The sequence below is a fragment of the Euprymna scolopes genome, chromosome 2 (genome assembly GCF_053919585.1).
Source record: "Euprymna scolopes isolate OS-2025 chromosome 2, ASM5391958v1, whole genome shotgun sequence".
In the NCBI taxonomy this organism is placed as follows: Eukaryota; Metazoa; Mollusca; class Cephalopoda; order Sepiida; family Sepiolidae; genus Euprymna; species Euprymna scolopes.
Window position 1 is genome coordinate 54,300,613 of NC_136483.1, and position 26,276 is coordinate 54,326,888.

General features: G+C 30.1%; 1 long non-coding RNA gene and 1 pseudogene across 1 annotated transcript in view; one reads left to right on the forward strand and one right to left on the reverse strand.

The window, feature by feature from the left end:
• The window catches only part of LOC145239748 (uncharacterized), a 399,144-nt gene that overhangs the window by 308,310 nt on the left and 64,558 nt on the right, over positions 1–26,276 (reverse strand). The window contains exon 4 of the long non-coding RNA XR_013862374.1: positions 6,461–6,492. This is a non-coding gene — a long non-coding RNA (uncharacterized LOC145239748). The remainder of the gene's footprint in view (positions 1–6,460; positions 6,493–26,276) is intronic.
• Positions 3,557–3,674, forward strand: LOC145241674 (5S ribosomal RNA; annotated as a pseudogene).

The window sequence follows — 26,276 nt, forward strand, 5'->3', positions numbered from 1 at the left end:
AAATAAATCCTCTAAAAATGTAAGAAAATATAAGTGTTGCTGCATTCATATTTTATATGTAGACTGCTTATCATTATTATTATTATTATTATTATTATTATTATTATTATCATTATTGCAGGCTAGAAAAAGTCAAATGCACAGTTAATATAATGTGCCTTAGCCTGAAGTAACAATTTGTTACAGTTTCGACTCTTGTGCTTGAGAGAGGTGCTAGTCTAGCGGCACTGATCAGTTGTGATACAACGAAACAGGACTGCATGTCGATGACTACAAATATATTTAAAATATATATATATATATATAGAGAGAGAGAGAGAGAGATTGAGAGAAAGAGAGAAAGAGAGAGAGAAATAAAAAGGAACAAACCGAGTTATGTATTCATCAACGTTTCGTCTTTATTTCGAGACTTCCTCTGGACGAAATAAAGACGAAATGTTGATGAACACATAACTCGGTTTGTTCCTTTCTATTTCTCAATTTTGTTGAAATACTATTTCTGTTATTCTCATCATATATATATATATATATATATATATATATATATATATATACAGGGTTCCATAAAGTCCGTGTGCACTTTAAAAAATTTATAACTTTATTTGTATTTGCAATAGAAATAATCTGTAAAATGGATTTGAAAGAAGTAAATCTATATTTTTAAGCTTTTATTGAAATTTTATTTAACTTTCCACATGCCCTCCATCATTAGCAATACAAAGGGTAATACGATTTTGCAGTTCACGAAAAACATTTGCCAAATGATTTATAGTAATGCCTGAAATCACATTAGTTATTCTAGCTTTCAAATCTTCCAATGAACTAGGTTTGGTTGTATACACAATTGTTTTCACATGTCCCCATAAAAAAATAAATCTGGCGAACGTGGAGGCCAATGAAATGGTCCACCCCTTCCGATCCGTCTGCTAGGAAATTCCTGATTTAGAAACTGTCTAACATGCCGAGTAAAGTGACAAGGAGCTCCATCTTGTTGAAACACTATCATCTTTCAAGTTTAATTGTTCAAGCTGCTGAATAAAGTAATTCTGCAAGATATCTAAGTAGCTGTCACTGTTAATAACACGATCTTCAAAAAATATGGCCCTATGATTCGATTTATTCTCAAAGCACACCACACATTAACTTTAAGAGAGTCCCTTTCATGTTCAGCAGTTTCATTTGGGTTTTCAGTTCCCCAAATTCGGCAATTATGCCTGTTGACCTTGCCACTAATGTGAAATGTTGCTTCATCAGAAAACAGTAAACTACTCACAAATGCATCATCATTGCAAAGTTTTTCATTGAACTGATGACAGAAAATTAGCCGTGCATAATAATCCTCTTCTAACAACTGTTGATGTAATTGAATTTTGTAAGCTTTCATATGAAGTTTTGCCCGCAGAATCTTATGCACAGTAGACTTTGGCAGCCCGAGCTCCAATGATGCCTGTCTTACAGACTTTCTTGGACTTGCTGTAAAGGATTCTTCTATGGAAGCAACACTTTCGTCACTGACACATGGCCTTCCAGACCGTGGTTTATCATGGACAGAGCCTGTCTCTTTAAATTTTTTCATCCATTTAACAATGGTGTTCCTATGAGGCACTTTTTTTTATTGTATTCAATTCTAAACTTTCTTTGTACAGCAATAGTAGATTTCAATTCAGCCAACCAAAGGACACAATTTACTTTTTCCTCAATTGAAGCCATGGGATCAAATTGATTCTGAAAAACAAAAGAAAATATTTTTTACTTATTTTTTACTTATCTAAAAATTGTTACGAATTTTGTGGCGAAAAATTATTCAATAACTATACTTAAAACTAGATACATGAAACTTTATAACACTTTTTACAGATTATTTCTATCGAAAATGTAAATAAAGTTATAAATTTTTTAAAGTGCACGCGAACTTTATGGACACCCTATATATATATATATATATATACTAGCAGGGCGCTCGGCATTACCCGGTCGTAAAATACACTTAAATATGATATTTTGATTAATGCACATTTCGTATTTATTATTATATATAATAATATATAGTAATGATTTAAAGTTTTTTAAAAAAATAAATGACTTAGGCGCTACCATCGAGAATCGAAACCAAAACGTTTAGCTTACGATTTATTTTCTCCTTTGCCGTTAATGATTGAGCTATGAAGACATGTTTGCTGCAAGGATAAAAATTAAAACATGAACCAATAGCTACTACGTTATGCATGCATATTTGTAATGCCAGCGTTCGACTTTTACCTGGCAAATTTCATTTTTTTTTTTTATTTTCACACTTTTGTACTGATTTTCCTGGGCTAAGACCCAAATATAAAGTTTCGCATGAGTTCAAATACCTTATATATGAAGTTTTATGTCTGTAGACCAAAAGTTGTAGGAGGAGTTTTGTAGGCAAAATTTTTTAAACATAAATATATATGGAAAAAGTTTTGTGCTTATTATAAACTTTTTACGCAAATATTACACAAGTGTAAATTAATAGCTAACTAAAGATGAACATCCCATAAGAAAACCGAAAAAAAAATCTAATAGGGAATTAATTAAAATGAATTTTTAAAAGAATATGTTAATTAGCTAGATCTTTTGCTAGTAAATGCAGTTCCACAACCCATATATAAGAAAGTTGTATTTTATTTTTAAATGAATAGAAAGAGGGTTTTTAATATAAAAATCAATACACAAAAAAGCCCAAATTTATATATGTATTAAAATGTAAAAAAAAGAAATGTAGAAAAAAAAAAAATATATGAATGCTTAGGTGTAACAACTGTAAATGAACATTGGCTAACAATAATGTTAGCTTACTGTTCAAAAAATGTTATTCCGAATGAACATTTGTAAACCTCTAAAAATCTTAAGAGAAAAAAAAATGTAAGATAAATAAGTACGTGACCCGGGCATATTTTGTTTTTCCAAAATTTTAATATAAAATGCATTAAACATAAATAAAGCTTAAAAATAATAATAATGACTATCAATAATGAATAAGATAAATCTGCTGACCAGTTATTGTATTAATAAATAATATAAAAGAAAATGTTTGGATTAATTTATTATAATGCCCACCCACATTAAGAAAAGAAAGTTTAAGGTATGCGTTCTGTATTTAGGTGGAAAATGTAGAGAAAGTAACAGAAAATAGAATGGTCGAAAACAAAAAATGAGATAATGATGGTGTTACAAACATAAGACGTTCAAATGAAAGAGGGTGGCAGTGGTAGGAGATCTAATTGCAATTGAAATTTTTCGACAATCTTGTGAGAAGCTATCTAGTCAGATAAAATGTAAAAATTATTGAAAGTTACCGAAATGAACACATACTGCTTAAAACATGCATCAATAATTGGCTTAAATCACTGTCGAATAAGCTGTTAGAATGAAAGACATACTAGTCAGGGAAATAGCAAAAGAAATCACGTTAATTTATTATAAAGATAATAGAAATCATTAAAAAGTATAGTATACAATTACTATTATTATTTTATGAAACAATGCTCTCTCTCTCTATCTCTCTCTCTATATATATATATATATATATATATACGGCATAATCACGTTGACACACCGGTTCTCGTCAGATCACCGAAGTTAAGCAACGTTGAGCCTGGCTAATACCAGATGGGTGACCATTTTGGGAATTCTAGGCGCTGTATGTGCTCTCCGCTTATCTCGGCATTGTTTCCAGTCGTCTTGTACCTCAACTTGCCACTGGTATGCAACAATGTTGACTCAGGAGAGGCGTGGTTAGAGGTTGCGCAAGTCTTGCCACACAAATTTCACGCGCAGGCACCCTTACAGTGGGTATCCATAGTCTGTCAAGACTGATGGAAGCCTTCATATATATATATATATATGGAAATTTCGAATTAAATTGTGTAAATTAACATTTACAAAAAATACAACATTTTTTTCTTTAATTCATAGATTTTCAATAGATGGCCTATCTCATCAAAATTATGTATATGACATACTCTATTTTCTCTCTTATAATGGGTCAATATTCTACCATAATTTTAACATTTTTAATAATTTTAATATTAGTAATTAGTATTAATATAGTAACATATTAATTTAAAATATATTACTTATATAAAAGATTTCTTAGTAAACACTATCTAAAAAGATTTTCACTTAAATCATTCTTATATTATGCTTGCGCAAATATAAATGTTTTTCAATGATTTTACCATACTGAACTTTCTAGATTACGTCATATGTATGATTTTGAACTTTAAAGAACTCACCTTCCAGCTTGAAATGTACCTTAAAACCCCATAATTAAGTCTAGAATATACAAGTATTCATTGCTTTGGATTTTACCACTGTTCCTGTATCTTTATTCATTAATCCATGAAATATCCTTTTAATACAATCATTTTAGATTTAATTTTCAATTTATGTGCTAATAAGCAAAATTTATAACTACAAATATTTATTTTGATAAAAACATTTCTTTCTATAAGATGAGCTTCATAGATTCAGGAAAAAACTTTAATTTCTTGTATTCCTTGTCAAACAATACATTTGTTGTAAATTTTTAATTTACATAATTGGATTCAAAATGTTCATTTATATTACTGCTCTATCTCGTATACTAAGCTTTCTTTATCTGGTTGGGATTGTCATAAATATTGATACTAATATTTGGACTTTATGTTTACAGTATTATACAATCTGTAATTGAAAGCATTTCAAAATTTCCTTTGATCAATTTATTTTAATGAAGTCGTATTCCTCTCTGTTTGTTTATTTGTTTGTTCATAATTTGGCTAATATATAAAACAGGTACACTGTTTCACAAATAGATTTGCATGATTTCTATACATACTAGTTATTCAAAAGGAATCAACAGTCAAGAGGTTACCTCATTTGCATATTACATTAAAGAAAATCTGTTTTAACAATTTGCTCTACATTTTTAATCGAAATTAGACTTGTTTTAAGCATTTTATTTAGAAATATTATATAAAGTGGATTTATTTAATCTATTTTTAATTTATTTTCAATTTTATTTATTTTTAATTTAATTTACATTTATTTTTAATTTATATTTAATTCATTTTTAATTTAATTTACATTTAATTCATTTTTAATTTAATTTACATTTAATTCATTTTTAATTTAATTTACATTTAATTCATTTTTAATTTAATTTACATTTAATTCATTTTTAATTTACATTCAATTCATTTTTAATTTACATTTAATTAATTTTTAATTTACATTTAATTAATTTTTAATTTACATTTAATTAATTTTTAATTTACATTTAATTAATTTTTAATTTACATTTAATTAATTTTTAATTTACATTTACATTTAATTTATTTTTAATTTACATTTAATTTATTTTTTATTTACATTTAATTTATTTTTTATTTACAATCATTTTTAATTTACATTTAATTCATTTTTAATTTAATTTACATTTAATTTATTTTTAATTTACAATTAATTTACATTTAATTTATTTTTAATCATTATAATCAACATCAGCTGCGTTTAAAAACAGAAGTTAGCTTTCATTTTACTTATGAGTTATTTCCCTTTAATCTGTTAGATTTTATTTCCCTGTTTGAATTTTACTGTTTTATGCTTATAAAAATCCCAAATAAAGTTTCCTTTCAAGAAAATCGTAACAACTTATGATATTTGGTGTATCTTATATAAAATGTGACTAAACCTCCGCCCAGCAATATGTTTTTTTTTTATCTGGCAACACTGGGTGTGTACACCTAGTTTATTTATATATATATATATATATATATATACATATATATATATATATATATATATATATAAAATGTGTGTGTACATTATATTTACTGTTTGTCAAGCATTATCACTGCCATCAATAATATATATATATATATATATATATATATATATATATATATATATATAGAGAGAGAGAGAGAGAGAGAGATATTGTGTATGCACGCTAATATTTAGTGTTTTTTTTATTATTAAAGGGAGTGAAAGAATTTGCACAGGCCTAATAATATCATTTTTACTATTTTTGCTTCGAATTCTTAACACTTGTTGACAGAGGAGAAAAAAAAGATGGTGTCATAAATGACAAAGCCGAAATGGAAAATTCAACGAACTGAGTGATTTTTCACAATAAAGACGTCATTCGTTTTTTTTTTTGTTTTTTTTTTGTTTTTTTTTGTTTTTTTTGCTTTTCCTCCCCAAACAACATTAAAAACTACGCGATATTCCCTCGGAAGAAGACAAGATTTTCTTTTGTGTATGGCTTTAAGAAATGTAGAACCTAATTTTCTTTTGACAGCTTTTCTCTTTTTTTAATTTTGTTTTTTGTTTTTTTGGAGATGTAAGATGCCAAATGCCGAACGCAATCATCTGCTTACCATGACAAAAAAAAAAAGTTTTCTTGGGTTAGTTTTCAGGTGGGAGTGGGTGTAACAAAGTAACAAATTACCTGTTTTTTTATGACGACATCTTCCTTTCAATCTGAAATGATAAGGAAATAGGAATTAACTCAGAAAATAGGATGATATTCTCACAAATATATTAGTTGGGAAATATGACATTCTCAAAACCATTAGGCTGGCAAACAAATATGAAGGCATCTTCAAAACTATTACGCTAGTAAGAAATTATGATGACATTCTCCAAAATATTAGGTTGGCATAGAAATGACGTTCTCAAAAATATTAGATTGGTATAAAAATGACATTCTCAAAAATATTAGGTTGGTCTGAAAATGACATTTTCAAAAATATTACGTTGGTACTAAAATATGAAGATTCTTAAAAGTATTATAATTATTTTTGCATCTCATACGTAAGCATTTGATTTTTATTAGTGACATTATTCAATAAATCAATCAAACTAAATTATCAATAAACTAGACTTTAGTCTGTTAAACATTGGCAAAAGTTATAGCACGTTGACTTAAAATGAGTGTTTTATGCTAAACTTCGAGCGTAACTGGTATTATGGTGACTGCATTACTCCCTATTAATCCTTAACTGTGCATCGAACAAATACCATAATACTTAGTTCGCTATCCTTTATCATAACAAAAGTGGAACTCTCTGCCACTTGCCTGTTTCCCACCTGACTACAACTTGGACGTCTTCAAGTCCAACATAAACAAACTCCTGACAAACCTCCCCCTTAAGTCAGACACTCTATCTAACCACCCAATACTAATAATTACTACAATACTATCTCATTGATTACTGTACATGCAATAACCCTTATCCCTGAGTGGCCTTCGGGCCTTGATAAGTGGTGAACTCCATGTAAAAAAAAAGTCCATACAAAATGTCAGTTAGATCGAACCAGTAGTTTCCAAGAAAACGTGCAACGGCAAACAGACAGACTAAGAGAAATATAATATAGATAGTCGATTAGTATGTAAAAATACAGGAAATACATCATAATGTGTGACCAAACAATAAACAGGAAGAAAACCAAAGGGCACATTGAGCAGCATGTTGTAGAAATATAAATATCAATGTTAATGATACATGAAATAAAGTGCAAATATTGGCAGTTTAGTATTATGCTTTATAAGTATTATTTCTTAATATAATATTTATGAGATTATTATATTTTCCTAACAATCTAATATATTTTTTAATGTCCTCGGTGATGTATTTCCTGTATTTGAATATGATTGCTGTCGATTATTTGCATAATAGTTTTTTTTTACATACTATGAATTGATTATTTGAACGTTTTTTTATCGATTCATTTATTGAGAAACGTCACTAATAAAAATCAGTTGTCTGTGAGAAGCTAAAATAAATGATAATGAATAACAAAGATAAGGTTTCAATCCATGTTAAAAGAATTTTTTTTTGTTTATATTAAAACTTGTTGAAATACCAATTAGACCAGAGAGAAAAAGAGAGTGAGAGTTAGTTATATCCGGATACTTATTTCAGACAGAACCTTTATAGCTTATTAGTAGTAAAGCACCCAACTACAATTCCTTGCGATTGAGGTTTTGAATTCTACCATAGTCCACCACGCTGATGAGCCACAGTAACAACGAAACACGTGTCTGTGGATAAATATTATAACTAGCGAGATAGACATCAAAGTGGAGACTATGAAGAAAGTACTGAATGAGGGTGTTCACTATTCCCTACGCAAGAGTTACATGGTCCAACTACTCACTGCCAAAATTGAAGAGAACCACCTTATGAAAGCCGAGGAGCTCCTCAACATGGTAAAATATCCGATTCAACCGAGAATGTTTTCATTCTTTTTAGCACCAGTTGTATAATAGGTGGCTAGCCTATAATCTGCACAAAATTCTGTAAGACAAAGTATCTTCAAATTGTGATTGACTTTGAGTATCATTCCAGCAAAGACCATATCATGTTGTTCCATATCTTCACAAAAGGACATTAATTTGGATTGTTATATTTCATTGCTTTCTACTGGATAGAGAGAATGGCCGTGGGAAGGCCGTAGGTATGACAGCAGGAATCAGCTCTAGGTTACATCTTCAAGAAAACTCAGATGTGGCTTTCTGAGAACTTTCATGACTTCACCAGTCCTTACATCCGTTCCCCCCTCAACTTGCCTGATTGCAACCCTATAGTGGGTGGTGCAACTGAGAAAGACACGAAATATAATGTCAGTAACACGAAGGACAAGTTAATTACCAGGATTAAACTAGTGATTAGGATGTCTTAAAGAACACCATGAGAAGCGTACACTAAATTCTACTCGGAATGATGGAAGCACAGGATGGCTTCTTCAATGTGCTGTATTTCCTCTAAGAGATGAACTTTAAATGTTGTCAATTATTAGCCAATGTTTATAACGTAATTTTTTTTCTGTCATTTTTTTCCAAAAGTGTCAAATTTGTCTAGAACACCATTGTTTCTTTTTATTATTCCTTATGTCCATTTACACAGCACCCTGAAGGTTTCAAGAAGTTAGAATATAGCAAGAAAGAAAGTGACTGGAACAATTGTTCAACGTGGAGTTAAGAAACTCATCCAGGCAATGTAAGTCACAATAGCATTATTATAAACGTCCAGGGAGGTTTCATACTCTTGAAAACACTTCTTTGGGTGGAGGTTCCAGCCAAGTTTGTTTTATTTCTGTATTAATAATATCTCGTATCTGCTATTGTCAGAATCATCCGGGCGGTTTACGGAAAATGACAAAAGGTGCCAAACAAAAGTTTCCTGTTTTTTTTTGTTTTTTTTTTATTTTTTTTTTTGCACAAAGGCTGGTCAAGGTTTTCAGTGAAAAATATATTATTTCGGTTGGTACGAAGCTAATTCAATTAAAAATAATTGAAAGTAAAAACAATTTCAATAAAAAATTAATTGAAAAATGATAGCAATATTCTTGGATAATTAATGGACAATTTTTACGAAACTTAAAAAAAATTCAAATCAAAGAAAAAAAAACATTCTAACATTCTATTTTAAGTTTCATGAATAAATATTTTTTTTAATAACAACGTATAGCAAACAAAAATTTTTTGATTTTTTTTAATGATTTTTTAATGATTTTTTTTTTATAATTGTTTTGTTCAAATCAAAATAAATATTTAGATTTTTTATAATAAACTAATGATAGCGAACAAATGTTTTCTTTATGATGTTTTTTATCATATTATTTATATTATTATTATTTATCCTATTCCGTGTTTCGGTACCTTCCAGAATCTTCTGTAAACTGCCGAAATGATTCCGACAATAGATGGCTCTTATACTGCATAAGTGCACATAAATTTGATAAATATACTTTCGGTATATTTCGAGTAGGTTACATAAATTGCTTAAGGTGCCGAAATGCTCAGCCAATATAATCACAGCAGCTGACAACTGGAAAACATATCTTTTTGCTTATTAAATTGTTAGGAAAATACATAATGATTCTTAATTACTTTTTCACAGTGCCACTTGGATGTAAGGGACCACTATTTGGGACAAAATCTGCAGCGATACTATGTAGGGAATTGAGAAGCAAGATGTTTGTGTTCACATTACACTTGAACTTCTGCATGTCAGTATAGTCAGGGAAGCAGGAATCTAGGGAGGGAATTCCAAAGTCTAGCAGTTCAAGGGAAGAAACAATTTAAGTAAAGTCGAGAGTTGATGTCTACAATTATCACATGATCAGCATTCCCAAGTGGGCAATGAGCATTTGCTGTACAATCCTCGGAAATTGTAGTCAGAAATAGGTCCAGAAGTGAGGCTTGCTGATCCTGTCGATATGGGAGATGAGTCGTGATTGCCTGTTTCAGGGAATTGGATATGGAAAAGTTTTATATAAAGCTATCAGTTGTCTGTGTAACTAGAAAAACTACTCTAATTACTATGGTGGACATTTAAGGTCACCAAATACATGTACTTCAGCGCTGATATCTAGGGAGAGTAATAATTCTATGCTGTCAGAGACATGATTGATTTAATAGTTAAAAAGCCCTCTAACCAATGTTAACAATGGCTTTCTAAGTAATAACGTTATCTCAGCAAACTGCATAACAGTAGTTTTTTTCATTGGAATTACCATGCGATGATTGTTTCAATTATGATTTTTTTTTTTTCTTAAATGTTAATCCATTACACATTGGCTTTCGTTTTTGGTAAAAAAAAAAAAAAAAATTTGTCACTTTAAAAATTGGCCAGTATTTTCACAAAAAAAAAAGTTTTCATTCAGTACCTCACAACAGTTTATGAAACCTGTCCAGAATATGCCGAGGATAACGCAGTTCCTATTCTGCATAAGTATCTGAATTTTAATAAACTGTACACAGGACTATATTTTGAATTACTTTTCTCTAAGTTCTCATTCACCTGACAATATGTATCCACTCAGACAATACCGGATAAATACAGCTTGTTATACATAAACAAAACAGATACTAAACTATGATAAACGAATATAAAAAAGAATTGCATTAAATTTCAAGAGATGGCTACCTTTTCGTTTTTCATATTTATTTCATTTTTTTCTTGCTTGTCCTTTAACCTAATTTTTTTAATAACCGTGCATTTCTAATTTACGTGTTCTGTCTTCTTTTTTTTTAACTTCAAAATAAGATTTATATTATTTTCTTCTGTTCTTTTGATATTTTTCTTCTATTTATTCAAGGGGATTTCCTCAACAAATGCAAAAATTCAACAAAAACAAAACAAATCACAACAGAAACAAAACAAATCACAACAGAAACAAAACAAAAACAATTCTTGACTCTAATAGAGATTAGTTACATGTCAAGCAATTTGAGACACTTTTTTATCCACCAAATTCAACACATGAGCCTTATATAAATCATTTCTTACATTTTTTCACACATCTAGAAGAAATCTCTCTCTAATGTTTGGTCTGCCACACTGAAGTCTTGATGTTTGACATAGTATTTTCATCACTAAACATACAGATTGAATGGATGCATCTTAGATTAGATGTGTCCAAACTTCACCAAAAAAGACTCACAGTCGGTTATGGAAAGATCTGAAATAGTATGAAACAACCGCAAAAATGCTATTTCAGACAAGAAAGTAATATTTCAAATGTGTAACACAACCAAGAAAATAATATTTCAAATTTAGTATTTACTTAGTTATGCCATACTATTTCAAACATAGTATGACAAAACTAAATAATGTTAAGCTTGAAATATTTTCTAAGTTGTTCCGTGCTAAGTTTGAAAGATTATTTTAATATTATATGTACCAGACATTTGAAATAGCATTTTCTTGGATTTGCCACACACTACATTTGAAATAGCATTTTCTTGGTTGTGTCACAGACTAGATTTGAAATAGCATTTTCTTGATTGTGTCACACACTACATTTGAAATAGCATTTTCTTGGTAGCCACGTATTAAGTTTAAAATAGTGTCACACAACTAAAAAATACTAAGTTTTAAAAATATTTTCTTGGTTGCATCACACTAAGTTTGCAATAACATTTTTTATTAACAATAAAAATCTGTCTATTCATTGATGAGTTCGTCAATATGTCACACTTCAGTTCAAAAACACTATTTGCCTCGGTCTGTCAAGCTTAAGTTTGAAATAACATTCTTTCAGTTTTTGATAAGAGACTGTCAACCTCTTGTTAAGTCTATTGCTCTGTTTTGCTTTAGTTTAAAATAAATGTTGGGCATATCAATAGAATGGTATCATTCCTATGTTTCTTTTTATGTTTAAAATTAAAAAAAGTGCTAAAATAAAGGAATTTCTTCATATGCATACGCATGATGCACTAGCAAAGTCTAATGATCGAATCGCATGATTTTCGTGTTACTTATTTCCGTTTCTCTGTTCCAATGTCTGTCAAACTTGCCCTATGAACTCTCTGACAACCAATTTTCTCTGGGTATGTTTTTATATAAACGCAATACCGCCTAATATTAGACACACACACACACACACATATATATATTTTATTTTTTTATTCATTATTAGTTTATTTATTTCCATTTAGTATCTTTTAACAACTCTTGCCGACATTTTCTTAAGTAATAACCTGTACATTTCAGTTGACCTATTTTTTTGCCCTATATTTTTTTCGCGCCTTTTAACATCTTTTTGTCTGGGTCATTTTGACATTTGCTTTTCTACTTTATATTTAATTCTATCACCATTTAATTTTTTTCCTCTTCTTCTTCCCTGATATTTTTTTCCTCTTCTTCTTCCCTGATCTTTCTTATTTGCATTATGTCTCGGCAGCCGTGTGAAAAGCATATCTTTTTTTCTTTTATTAATATTATTGGAATTTTTCCCCTTTTCCTTGTACATATTTGTGAATTATTCCATGGATTTCGGCCTTTTGGATTATTTTGGACCATCTTCTAATTACGTGATTTCCTTGGATTTTACTTGTGCAAATGAAAATTCAATTAACTTTCTTGGAGTTATATTTTTGGATTTTACCGTCATTGGATTATTTACCGTTCACCAGACTATCCATTCACGTGTAATCACCTTTTTCTTCACCATATTCCTTCTGCTTCACTTTTTGTTATCAAGTAAGATCTTTGATTTACTTGCAGTTTCATCAAATACTTTTGTATGCAAAATCCGATCCCGCATTTTGCTAATTCCTACCCTCTGATGAGAAAGAAAGTATTTCTTCGAAACTCTGCGGATTAAGGACTATCCACTTATCAAGTGTTTCCTTTTCAGATTAAATATGTTTTTAATTCTTTTTCAAAGTGTTTTTTAACATGTTTTATTAACTGTTTGCTCTTTATATATATATATATATATATATATATATATAGGATAAATGACAAAAGTTATATTCCAAAATTCATGATGTTGACCATCTTATAATTTATTTATTTAATTCAGTTGACATACAATTTTTTACAGTATCTGTTTCGTAGCGCAAGATCAATAACTTAATTATTATATCAATCAGTGAATCTATTATGCCCTTAACTCATCAGAAGAAATAGCAACAATCAATCCGACAAAAGAAACTGAAGTGTGATTTGACATGATTAAAATCCGAAAATAGGAAGGGAAGCTGCAAATACCTTTATATTTTTCCATTATGCAATATTGATTTTTTCAATATGGTATAATGGAAAAATATAAAGGTATTTGCAGCTTCTCTTCCAAATTATAAGATGGTCAACATCATGAATTTTGGAATATAACCTTTGTCGTTTATTCTCTATATTGCTCTGTAAATACATGGAGTTTTTTTTAAATAAGGATTGATGTATATTATAAGAAAATATATTTCCACAGAAATATATATATATATATATATATATGTATGTATATGTAAGTCCCTTTAAGAACTCTTTTTATTGTTGAGCACTCCAAGTTGAAATTTCAACTCTGTAGACCAAATATTAAGAGAGGAGTTCCGTATACACTTTTCATACACACACTGACAGCATCACTTATGTATATATATTTCTGTGCTAGAACATTTTCATCTTGAATTCTGTATAATGTAGAAACTATGCATAAATAGAATTCAGCGTAATAATGAAATTAAACACATCATCTAATAAGAAAGCATGAAAATGAATAATTAATAAACACTCGTTTTTCAAAAGAATATGCGAATTAGTTCAACCGGGCAATGCTGGTTAACTGGTCATGCTAGTTGTAAATAGAGTACTGCCAGAGTAGCAGTCAGTGTTTGTATAAAAAAAATATTGTAGCTGTCATTATTATTATTGACCATCAACTCTATGGTTGTTGGTTCAATTCTGGGTTTGGGATGGGTCTAGCCACATCGATGAGTGAAGCAGTCTGTCTGCGGATGATTATGATTAATTGTGTATATAAATATATGTATATGGATGTTTGTGTATCCATAACAAGCTTTCTACAGTGTGCGTGCTTTGTGTACCTATGTGTATTTGCTGTAGCCTCTATTAGTCAATCAGTTCAGTTTCATAGTTTGATTATTTAAAAAAAGAAAAATATCTAAGAATTAAATTCTCTTCAAATTTGACAAGAAATTTAATCAGAAATAAATTAAGCAAACCCTAACCCCAACCCACCCCAGCAAAAGCAAAACTCGCAAAACCCAAAATGGCGCCGGCTTAACTGGACGTTAACTTTGATTCGCTAATAAAATAAATAAATGAATAGCACAGTGACCCAGTCTGAAAATACCGTTTCCAGCGAGCTTGATTTTCCCATTCCTTTTAAATCACTTTCCACATCTAATTGGTTATTCCCTCCACACGTTTCAGTTAATTGCTGCACTAACATCAATTTAACAAAACAACCCCAGGCATGACTGCAATCGAAAGCACTAAACTGACAGCGTTTTATTTGTTTTTTGCTTCTTCCGTATTTGAAAAAAATTGCCACGTTCCTTCCAGCTTCTTACTAATTGTAATAACCTCATCACGATTGAAAATAGAAGGTTTTGAGCTGGTAGGAAATTCAAATTCTACACCAACCGCTCACATGAGGCGCAACAGAGCATAAACACTTTGTTGTTGTGTGCGCTGACTAAATTTTCAATTATGAAGCAATTTAGTAAATCTCTCACATCTTCATGCCTGCTTTAATATTTTTATTTTTCTAATTTAACGGAAATCTCTTTATACATAATTATAAAGCAGTGAAATATGGTCTTATTTACTTGCCTCCCCACAAGGACAGTTAGTCACAAGGTCGGTTTTAAATGTAGGGAAAATCCAGCTCCCCAAAAAGGAGCACTCTGGATTGAAACAAAATTAAAAATTGTCTCAGTCATGAAGGATTTCTCATCCACTGACTGAGTACAGAAAAAGTGAAGTGTAGTATCAGAACAGATACTACATTTTGTTCCAATCCAAAAGGGCTTAATCGGAAAGCGTTATTTTGTCGATTAAGAGAAGACTATCACGTATGTGTGTGCAGTATAATGTATGGAAGTGATACCTGACCTGTGAGGGTTGAAGATATGCGTTGCATGGAGAGAAATAATATAAGAATAATATGATAGATGTGTAATGAAAGTATAAAAGACAGGCTTAGTTTTGAATACTTCAGTTGAAGATTAAATCGAGCAGTATAGAGAGATGTGTATGTATATATATATATATATGTGTGTGTGTGTGTGTGTGTGTGTGTATTAGTTGTACATATCCGGTGTTGTACATTGCCGGCCAGAGAGTTTAGTTGCATACTATTTAAGATGCACCAAATACCCAAAGTTATTATGATTTTAGAAGCATGGAAGATAGCCATCTTTATCTACAAAATTCAAACAGGAAAATAAAATCTCTATAAAGAGAAATAATTTATAGTTTAAATGAAAACTTGCTTCCTTTTTTAAATAAAACGTATGTGGTTGTACTAATAATTAAATGTAAATTAAATTGAAAATAAATTCAATAAATCAACTTTATATAATATTTCTAAATAGAATACTTAAAACAATTCTATTACTAATTTCCATTAAAAATTACGAGCTAATTGTTAAATCAAATTTTATTTAATGTAATATGCAAATAAGAAAACTTCTTGAATGTTGATTCCTGTACAGTGTACCTTTTTATATTAAACGAACTGTGAACCTTTTTTATATATTAAACGAACTGTGAACAAATAAATAGACAGGAATACGACTTTATCATAATATATATATATATATATATATATATATATATATATATATGTGTGTGTGTGTGTGTATATATATGTGTGTGTGTGTGTATATATATATGTGTGTGTGTATATATATATATATATATATATATGTGTGTGTGTATGTATATGTATATATCAATACATATATGTGTACACATATGCTCTCACACACATATCTACGTAGTTATATTTATAACTGAAATAAAACAAAAAGTAGAGCCATTGGCATCACATTAATTTTTTTTGCACATGTAAAATCTGTTTTTTTCTCTTTCCATTTTTTGATACTTATCAAATATGGTTGAGTCAAATTCTGTGCACATCACTAAAGTCAGTGCATGAACTATAACATAAGCAATATAGCATTGCCTTTGCAACTGATATGCATTCAAAAAGCCACAAATGATTTGCAAGGTTCGTTGCTTTGTTCTGTCACCTTGTGCCCAACAAAGCACAAGAGCGATATGACATCTTTCCTTATGATGCTGGTGGTCTCAATACTAACGGTTGCAAAACTGTATCAGTCCATCAAAAGTAGTGTTACTTTATTTACTTCATTTCTTCCACCATTTGTACAATGGTTTCTCGAGCTGTTGCAGTTGAGTAGGAGGGGGGGGGTAAGTTGCCACAGTTTTTTTTTAAATTGTTTTTTTATGCATCCCAAGCAAGGCATATTATCAAAGGGGTAGATTTATAGAGGCCAACCTCAAATCCTGGATCCAGGTGCCCCAAGAATGACGTCAAAGAAGTCAAAATGGGAGACGTACAATCTCCAGAGATTAAATCAGCGAGGCTGACCGATATTTAAAGACAATGCCTGGTGTAATGTTCTGCCGTCATCTATGCCAAAATATAGAGGCAGCAGACAAGAGAGAGGAGAGTTACAGAGTGAGGACAAACTGACACCTTTTTCTTCACTGTCAAGCAGCCACGCGCCTTCACTGATATTAGAACTGTCATACTGAAATCAAAAAGATTGTCATTGCTAATAAACAAAAAATTTTTATTACCCAGCTGTGTGTATTTTATTTCGCTGCCAAGTGTATGTATCAGGACAGTGACAAAAGTTGATTTTTAGAAATTATATAAACTGAAATGCACATTGGACAACCAGCTGCAGCAAATATATAACAATATATATTTTTTATATTTTCAAATATATGATAACAATGATGTATTTTTTAATGTTTATTCTCTGATAAAAAGTGCATATCTTTGAAAAGCCATGGATTAAGGGTTTTTATTTTTATAATTTCTTGTTTGAATTTGATGGATCATTAAATATTGTAATTTATTCAATTTTTTTAGAGTAATTAAAGAAATAAGAAAAAAAATAGATGATATAAAATTGAATAAATTCCTAGAGACGAGTCGCTATCCTATATACAACGCCTAGTATTCACAAATGGTCATCCTTCTGATACTGACCAGCCTCAGAATGTGATTATGTCAGTGTTTTAGCATGTTTATAACTTTCCCAATGGTTTTACAGTATATGTGAATTCAATGAGCCGTGCATGATTCAAACAGTTTAACAAATTACACAATCTGCATCAGTATCATTCATCAATATCCATTCTACCACCCGTGTCTCCTGTGGTATTTGGTACTTTCGCTTATCAGGATTTAAACTTGACATAGTGACTTCCAGCATCCATTTAATACCAAGTTCAGTCATTCTGGTGAAAGAGTCCATACTTCAAATTCTTAATATCTTCAAGTATGTATTCATGCTGTATGTTTTATATATGAATGGTTCGAGTGGTGATTGATTTGTGTTATAGGCATCTATTTTGTAAATAGTCTGTAAATAAGTTTTATTCAACCCATAAATGAGTTCATGACATACTCTTGTTTTGATACTACACTCCATTTTTTCTATTCTCGGCAAGGAAAGGAAAATTCTTCTAGACTGAGAAAATTTAAATTTTCATCCCAATAATATAATTTCCGAATCCTCATCTCGTTTGCTTCCACAATAAAAACCGATCTTGTGTTTAACTTTACTCTTGTTGGGAGGAAAATAAATAGGGACAAATAGTGCAACTCCGGCTCAGAGTGAACCTAGGAGTAATGGTAACTAAGGGGCGACTCCACACTTCCCCCAAAGCTCCTAAAATGAGGTGTTGCCACCGGACGTACTTTAAGACCATCACTACCGGATGTACTTTAAGACCACCTAGTGAATGTGCAACGAGAATATAATATATATAGGCGTGTAGTATACGCTATATATATATTTTTTTTTTTTTTTTTTTCATGGAAAAGGAATCTTTAGAGGCCATAAATGTCATTAAAAATGAAATGTGTTATTTAAATGAAATTTAAGTCAGACAAATGGCTAAATGTATACAGCTTTAAAACAAATTGAGCTCATTTTAATCAGATGAACTATTTAATTACCTCCCCACGAGGGCAGATTTAGACAGCAAGTTGATTTTTAACCCTTTACTGCCAGAATTGTTTTTATGCAATAAATACATTTTTTAATCATAAAACCCACATGTCACCGACGCATGAACATGAAAAAACCCTTCATTCACTTGTTGAACCATGCATAAACCCGTATTTTGAACTGACAAATCATAACATTAAAAAATATTTTTTTTTTTTAAGTACAATTTGGTAAAGGGTTAATGTAGAGAAAATTCAGCTCTCTATAAAGGAGCACTCAGAATAGGGGCAAATATAAAAATGGCGCCTGTCTAAAAGGATTTCTCTTTCACTGACACAGAACAGAACAGATGTTTCATATCAGAACAGATTCTACAATTTGACCTTAGCCAAATGGCTAATGTGTCAATTTGGAGTTATTCTTGACATGTTAAACTATTTAACTTATTTAGAATAAATACATAATTGAACTGATGTCCTTCTGTTTTTCTAGCAACAAATCCAATTCGCATGTTTCATGGTTTTGCCTCATTGTGGTTTGTATATCTTCTGGTTTTCTTGTAGTTTTTAACTTTAAAAAATCTACACTGAATCTGTTATTTAACCTGCTGGAGTAGATTTTGAAATCAATATGAACATATAGCTGAGACATATGAAATTGAATGGTTATACAACCAAACAATTTCAATAGATTTGAAGAGTAAGGAAATATAAATATAAAAATGTAAGTTGTTTGAGTCATGGAGATGAGATGTCAAAAGAAAATCATAGGTAAAAAGGAGATTATTTATTTATATACATACTTATCTATATCTTCATTTAATCTGCTGGAGGGGATTGTTCTCAATCAGCATATCATACATTTCATATATATAGATTTAAGGTAAGAATAGTAGTTCAAATCGAATAATTGAAATAATACACTTTATAACAGTCACTTCGTTTTCTATCTAGTTTCTTCACATTAGTGGAGATGAAGAAATTCTTCCTGAAGGTTGTTAGTTCAATTCCTGATTAAGCAACTTAAGAAACAAAAAAACAAATTAATTGATATCTGAAATACTACTAACAAAAAGATATACGTATTAAAAAGTATTGTACTCAAATGTTTTGTACTTTTAACTGTAAAGTAAAAAATATCTTCAATCAAGAAAATAAAAACGAATTATTTACAATTAAGTAATTTTAATTATTAAGTAAATTATTAACATTTTTAAATTTCACTGAGTTAGCAAATCATATTTTAAATTTTTTGTGTTATAATATAAGCCTGGCATTCTGCAAAGGCATGTTCCGCATGAGATTGTTGCCAAGTTTTTAACATAATATTGCATAATTAAACAAATATTTTACATTTTATATTATATGAAGAAAGAGTTACACTGCTGACGGAAGGAAGTGGGAAAAGGAAAATAACCTCCCATTACTGGAGAATAAGAAAAAGAAATTGACACCAAATAAAAAGGCTATTTTTAGAGTGGTAAATTGACATTTTACTGATTTTCTAGAATTGGTGTCTCTGGCATCATTGCGCTTGATAGACCAACAGTAGTCTGCAACCATGGTGGCATCCCAACGACCTTGATAGCAAACTTCCATGTGGGTGAGGTCTTGATGGAAGCACTCCCTATCAGTATATGACATTAAGTTTATTAAGAAATGCTTGAATACGATGTCTGCATCAGTCTTCTGTTCGAGTATGCAATCATGGGATGCGATACCACTTCTGCAGTTTTTGGAATCGAAAACAAATTTGCTCTATACAAGGTTTTTGAAGAGAGTGTCTTAAAAAGCTGTGCGAAGATGTTTCCCACACCTAAGAAAAACATAGCTGAGATTGGAGACACTAGGTGTAAAGTGATTGTAGCATTGTTCAGGAGCAAACCTAGAGACAATCTGTTTGCAATGAACTATTCTAGTCTCTACCAAAAGGTTTATTCAGCCAAAAGCTTTGTTACACCTAAAAAACTGCCACCGACCGCCTCTGTAACCTCCAAGTGATGCTTTGGATGGGCTGTGGCGAGGCCATGGACACTACTGAATGTGGATATGGAATTGCAGAACAACAGTCTAGTTCCAGTGATGATGGATACTGCAGTAGAACCACTTCTGAAAATAATTCATTGCAACTGTTCTGGTGGTTGTAGTACACCTCGGTGCACTTGCAAAAGACACGGACTTATCTGTTCATCGATATGCGAACCATATCAAGAAGGGCATTGTGACAATATGAGTGAGGAAGCAGTGTGTAATGATGAAAATAGTGACTAATGAACTGACATGGTTATCCAGTGATGAGTCTTAAAATGCACTATAATTTTTAGAAATGTACAAGTATGTCATAACGTCATTGATGACGTTACGACCTCGCCTGTCAATGTAGTTAGTATAAAACTTTGTATAGAAATTGTTATATCATAATAAATAGTATTAAAAAAATGCAATGTCTTTTGAAAGCAACAGCTATAGCTTTGAAATATAGAAATATTGGTTATTTTTAGTGAGATGGCTGTAATCGTTTTATGACGTCATAGTAAGGACCTTTGTGGTGATCAGATTTTGGTAAATATTTGGTATGTTGTTCCTCACATATAATAGTAATAAAAAATTATAAAACGCTTTCTAAGAATTTGTTCATGGTAAAGGTTTTTTTCTGTATTTTGACTAGACTATACTAATGTAACCTATTTAGTTAAACATCAGATTTATTATTATTAGGGCAATGACAACAGAGTATTATTATCATTGTTTTGACTCTCGAGTATATATCCGACACAGATAGACACAGTTAATCAACCGAAAACCACATCACTCTATATAAAATCATATAAGATATCAACGGATACACACTCGAGAGTCAAAACAATGAAAAGAATATTCTGTTGTCCTAGCCAATAGTATTATTATTATTGTTGTTGTTATTTATGCATTAATATTGTAGAAAAATATAAATCCACAATGTCTTCCATTATATGGATAAAATAACTTATCAAAGGAATAAAGTAAGGCTATATGTGTTTTGTAAAAAATTAGCTTTTTTATTTAAAAGAGAACATGGATTTTGACTACAAACGACTCCCCACCCTCGTTGTCTACAATAGATTTTATGTTTTGATATTGAAATGTTGATTTTCTGTAAAACGGACACATATCACAGTCAATAGTTAACGATAACTAACATTTAAAACATTGACCATTCTTAATTATCAATTAATTAGATCAATTAGAATATATAAACTAATAAGTAATCTTAAAATATAAGTATGTATAGTAGTCAGTATGTAAATAAATATGGTAGAAAATTACTTTCCAATCCATCAAGATCAAGGACTGCAATTTTCATACAAACATCCCGACTATCTTGTTGTTAGAAGATATTTTCGATTCGCCTTAGGATGACTAAAATAAGTCATATCAGTTTTAGATTAATCTTGATAGAATGGGTAAAAGTTTCGGCTTTTGGCTTTCATGGATGTTTTATTTAACCACAACTCTGACATCATGTATTAAACTCAAGACTTTTGAAGAAACAATTGCAAAAGATAATTTTAAAACACACATATTATATATATATCTCTCTCTATCTCTGCTATTATATAAAAGGAACTTTGTGTGTATTCGTTCACTCTGGGTGGTCGACTCGATTTTTTTAGAAATTTCACACGAAAGTATTTAATGTGTCTGGGAGTGTTTTTATGAAGATTTTGTATTGGAATACGACTGCTAAGTATCGAAAATCGAGGAAGTCCGGTTTTACCAAAGTTAAGATTTTTATACAAACTAACATCACAAGTGCATTTGAGAAGTTTTATATAGGGGTTTGAACTTGAAATTTTTTTCACTTTTTAGCCGGTAAAATAGCTGCTAAAGGGGTCAAAATTTTAAAGAAATTAGAACTTGGCAGGTTGACTAAACGTGTACATTCTACACATGCACAAATATGCATTTATGCAGTAAAGTCGGTTAATTTTTATAAGTTTGGATATACATCTTTTATTAGTTTAGATGGTAATGAATAAAGCTGGAGATCTATATGTTTTGGTTTCGATTCTAGCTGTTGGCAGCCAAGTCATAATTTTTAAAACTTTTGAAATCATACTCTGAACAATATAATAATTAATAGCGGCATATTAGCTATCATAGAGAAAAGTTGCTAGAGACCGCAGAGGTCAAATTTTCTTTTACTTTGACCCTAATTTTGACCACTTAACATTTGTTTTGAGCTCAAATCAAATTAAAATGTCTGACCTCTATCCAAGTAACCTACATCTAAAATTTAAAGTGTTTAGACAGAAACCTGGCGGAGGAATTTGGTAGAGTCTGCAAAGGTCAACTCTGTAAACTTTGACCTCTGGGCAGCCAAATTTTCGCCCAAAAACTGATTAAAAAGCTTGACCTATCTCTGAACACACTTTATGTAAAATTTCAAATGTTTAGACCAAAAATTGGCTGACTTATTTGTTAAAGACCGCAGAGATCAAATTTTTTTAAAACTTTGACCCCAATTTTAACCCCTTAAGATTTATTGTTTTGGGCTCAAATCAAATTATAAAGTTAGATCCATGTCCAAGTAACCTATATCTAAAATTTCAAGTGTTTATATCCAAAATTGGCGAAGGAGTTTAGTAGAGTTCTCAAAGATCAAATCCTTAAACTTTGACCGCTTAAGAGCTAAATTTTTGGCCAAAACCTAAGTAAAATATTTTTCCAAAACTCAATACCCGGTATGTCAAATTTCGAGTTTGTAGACCGAAAATTGACTGAGTTATTTGGGAGGGAAATTTACACAGACACACACACACAGACATTTTCACTTATATATATAAATATATATACTAGCATTTCAACCCGGCGTTGCTCGGGTGTTTGGAGGAGTGTGTTGAGCAAAAAAAAAAAAGAAAAAAAAAGCGATCAGTTTTTTTAACATTGACCCCTATTATGACCCCTTAATATTTATTGTTTGGGTCTCTAATCAAGTTATTAAGTTAGATCCATGTCCAAGGACCCTTTATCTAAAATTTTAAGTGTTTAGACCCAAAATTGTTGGAGGATTTGGTAGAGTTCTCAAAGGTCAAATCGTTGAACTTTGACCCCTTAACAGCCAAATTTCTGGCCGAAAACGGATTACAAAAATTTCCCCAAATCGCAGTACACTGTATATCAAATTTCGAGTCTGTAGACTTAAAATTGGCAGTTATTGCATAGGGAAACGTACGCGCACACAGACACGTTCACTTTTATATATATATGCACACACACACACAAGGTTAGTATGTTTACAGGCACATAAGGCAAGAATATATATACACACAGCTCTATCTACATTAATACATATATCCATTTAGATACACACACACACATATATATATATATATATATATATATATATATATATATTCCAACAACACATATATACCTCTGTGAGTGTGTGTTTAATATATATATATTGTTGGGACGATTCCTAATTTTTTTCCGATTCTGATTCCAGGAAAATGTTGATTAACGATTCCGATACCAAGTACGATTCCGTTTCCGATTCCCGTGGAATTGTTGTTTTGAAATATACCATTATATAATCGAAAGTTTTTGAGTAGAGAAAAAATTTGGTACAGTGAAAAAGTGGAAATACAATTAAGGGATTTCGAATACGATTTGATTTTTTTCGTAAAATTTCTTTCATTGAAGAAACAAATATTTTAACCATGAATTAAACATGCACCATGAAATTAATAATTAATTTCAGGAGTTATTTTATATATTAAAAATATAAAGAAAAAGTAAGTATAATTAATTCAACGAAAATACAATAACATCAAATTTCAAGGGGAATAACATGTTTTGTTTATTTTTTATATTAATTTTTTGTTTTATTTTCTCTTTATCTTCGATAAACTCTTTAAAATTTAACATTGTTTTTGCAGCTTCAATCGCTTCCACTTTCTAGAATATTCTTATTTCTAAATGAAATTTAAAAATAACTCAATCTTTGATTAAATTTTTAGCCTTTTATAACCAATCGTCCTAAATTATTCCTATTTATTTATTTGACTTTTTTAAAAATATTTTTAACAATAATGTTATTTTTTAAATCTAAATAAATTGATTTATTTCTATATTTATTTTTATTATATAATTTTATACTTATCGTTCTTTAATGTTTATTCTTATTTAATGTCTTAATTTACCTCTTTATTTCTATATAAAAAAGTACATTTTTGGTAATTGTTTATTTCTATTGTTAAATAAAAGTCATTTATTGAACTTTCGAAATCGTCTCCGCCTTAATGCTGTTTCTGACAACCTTTATATTTTTATTTTTTGTTAGGGGTTGGGAAAATTTTTACCTAGGCTCACATCACGACTGTAATACCAGGCATCGGTGAATGTCAGCCAAGCTCCTACAGTCCTTTAGTTGAACTGCTCTGAGTGACTAGTTAGTTTGCAAAGTTAGGGTTCAAAGGATTTTTTTAAAAAGTTAAACTTTTCTTTTTTAATAAGATTTTCACATTTTTTTTGTTTTTGTTGTGCAAAGAAGTTCCAAAAGAAATGTTTAATTGCTTCATTCACAGAATATTTTAATGAAATGTAAATTTCTAAAAGAAAAAAAATTAAATTCACTTATCACATTTATTTAACAGATAGCAAAATGATTGCTTTCTTTTGCAGTTTTCGAAAAACCTTAAGCGGAATTGTCAGTCAGCATAATATGTAGTTCTAAGGTTTTTGTTTTTGGATACTTCAAAAAAGCCGACCGACTGTCAAAGTTTTGTGAACTGATACCACGTCATCAGTTTCACTTTAGTTTTAGAAATATTCTCTGAAACAGCCTTCGTTCAGAAAATAGAAAGTACATATATTGTTCTATTAAACCTTTTGTTTAAATAATTTAACTTTGCTTGTTTTATAATATATAAAGATTGACAAGACATTTTTCATTTATTAATGAGATTTTTCATTCATTTACTAATAGAAGAGTGTCGGTAAAAAAAAACTTGCCAAAAGATAAGCACCCTCTTTTTGGTGCTTCTACAGTTAATCGCCGAAACTGGAGACGCCATTTTATTTCGCGCACCTGTCGTTCAAATCCAAGGGATAAATCAGTATTCTGAACTATGACCGAAGTTAGAAATAAATAACAAAAAACTTAAACTAGATATCAATTACTTCCGGAAAGAACTATGAAAAAAAGTAAGTAAAGAAAGTGAAAAGGAACATATATCCGTAATTGTTTCATTGGAAATGTTTCGATTTAATCAATGAAAACGGGAAAGTTTTTCATGAAACGCATATATATATTTTTTTATTAAAAACAGAAAATGAAAATGACATTCATAATTGTCTAAACTGGGCGAGCGCCATTTGAAAACCAAAAAAAAAAAAAAAATTTATCAAAATATAATTGTAAAAACATTTATTGAAAATTTTGCATAAGAAAATATAATTTTAATAAAACAATTTTGTAATGAAAGCAACATTGGATTTTTATAAAATAGTTTGCTTTTTTTTCGAACAAATAAATAATTTTAATGAAACATTTTTTTGAATAAAAACAACTTTAAAGGGTCAACAACAAATTAATTTAAATGAAACCGAAAAATCATTATCTAGTTTAATTTTGTTACTTATTTCATGCTTCTGTCATAGTTTAAAATACTGATTTCTCCCTTGGATTTGAACGACAGGTGCGCGGAATAAAATGGCGTCTCCAGTTTCGGCGATAATGTGTAGAAGTACCCTTTTTTTTTTTAGTCACCAGTTGGAAAAACCACTAATGTTTATCATGATTTACTCGC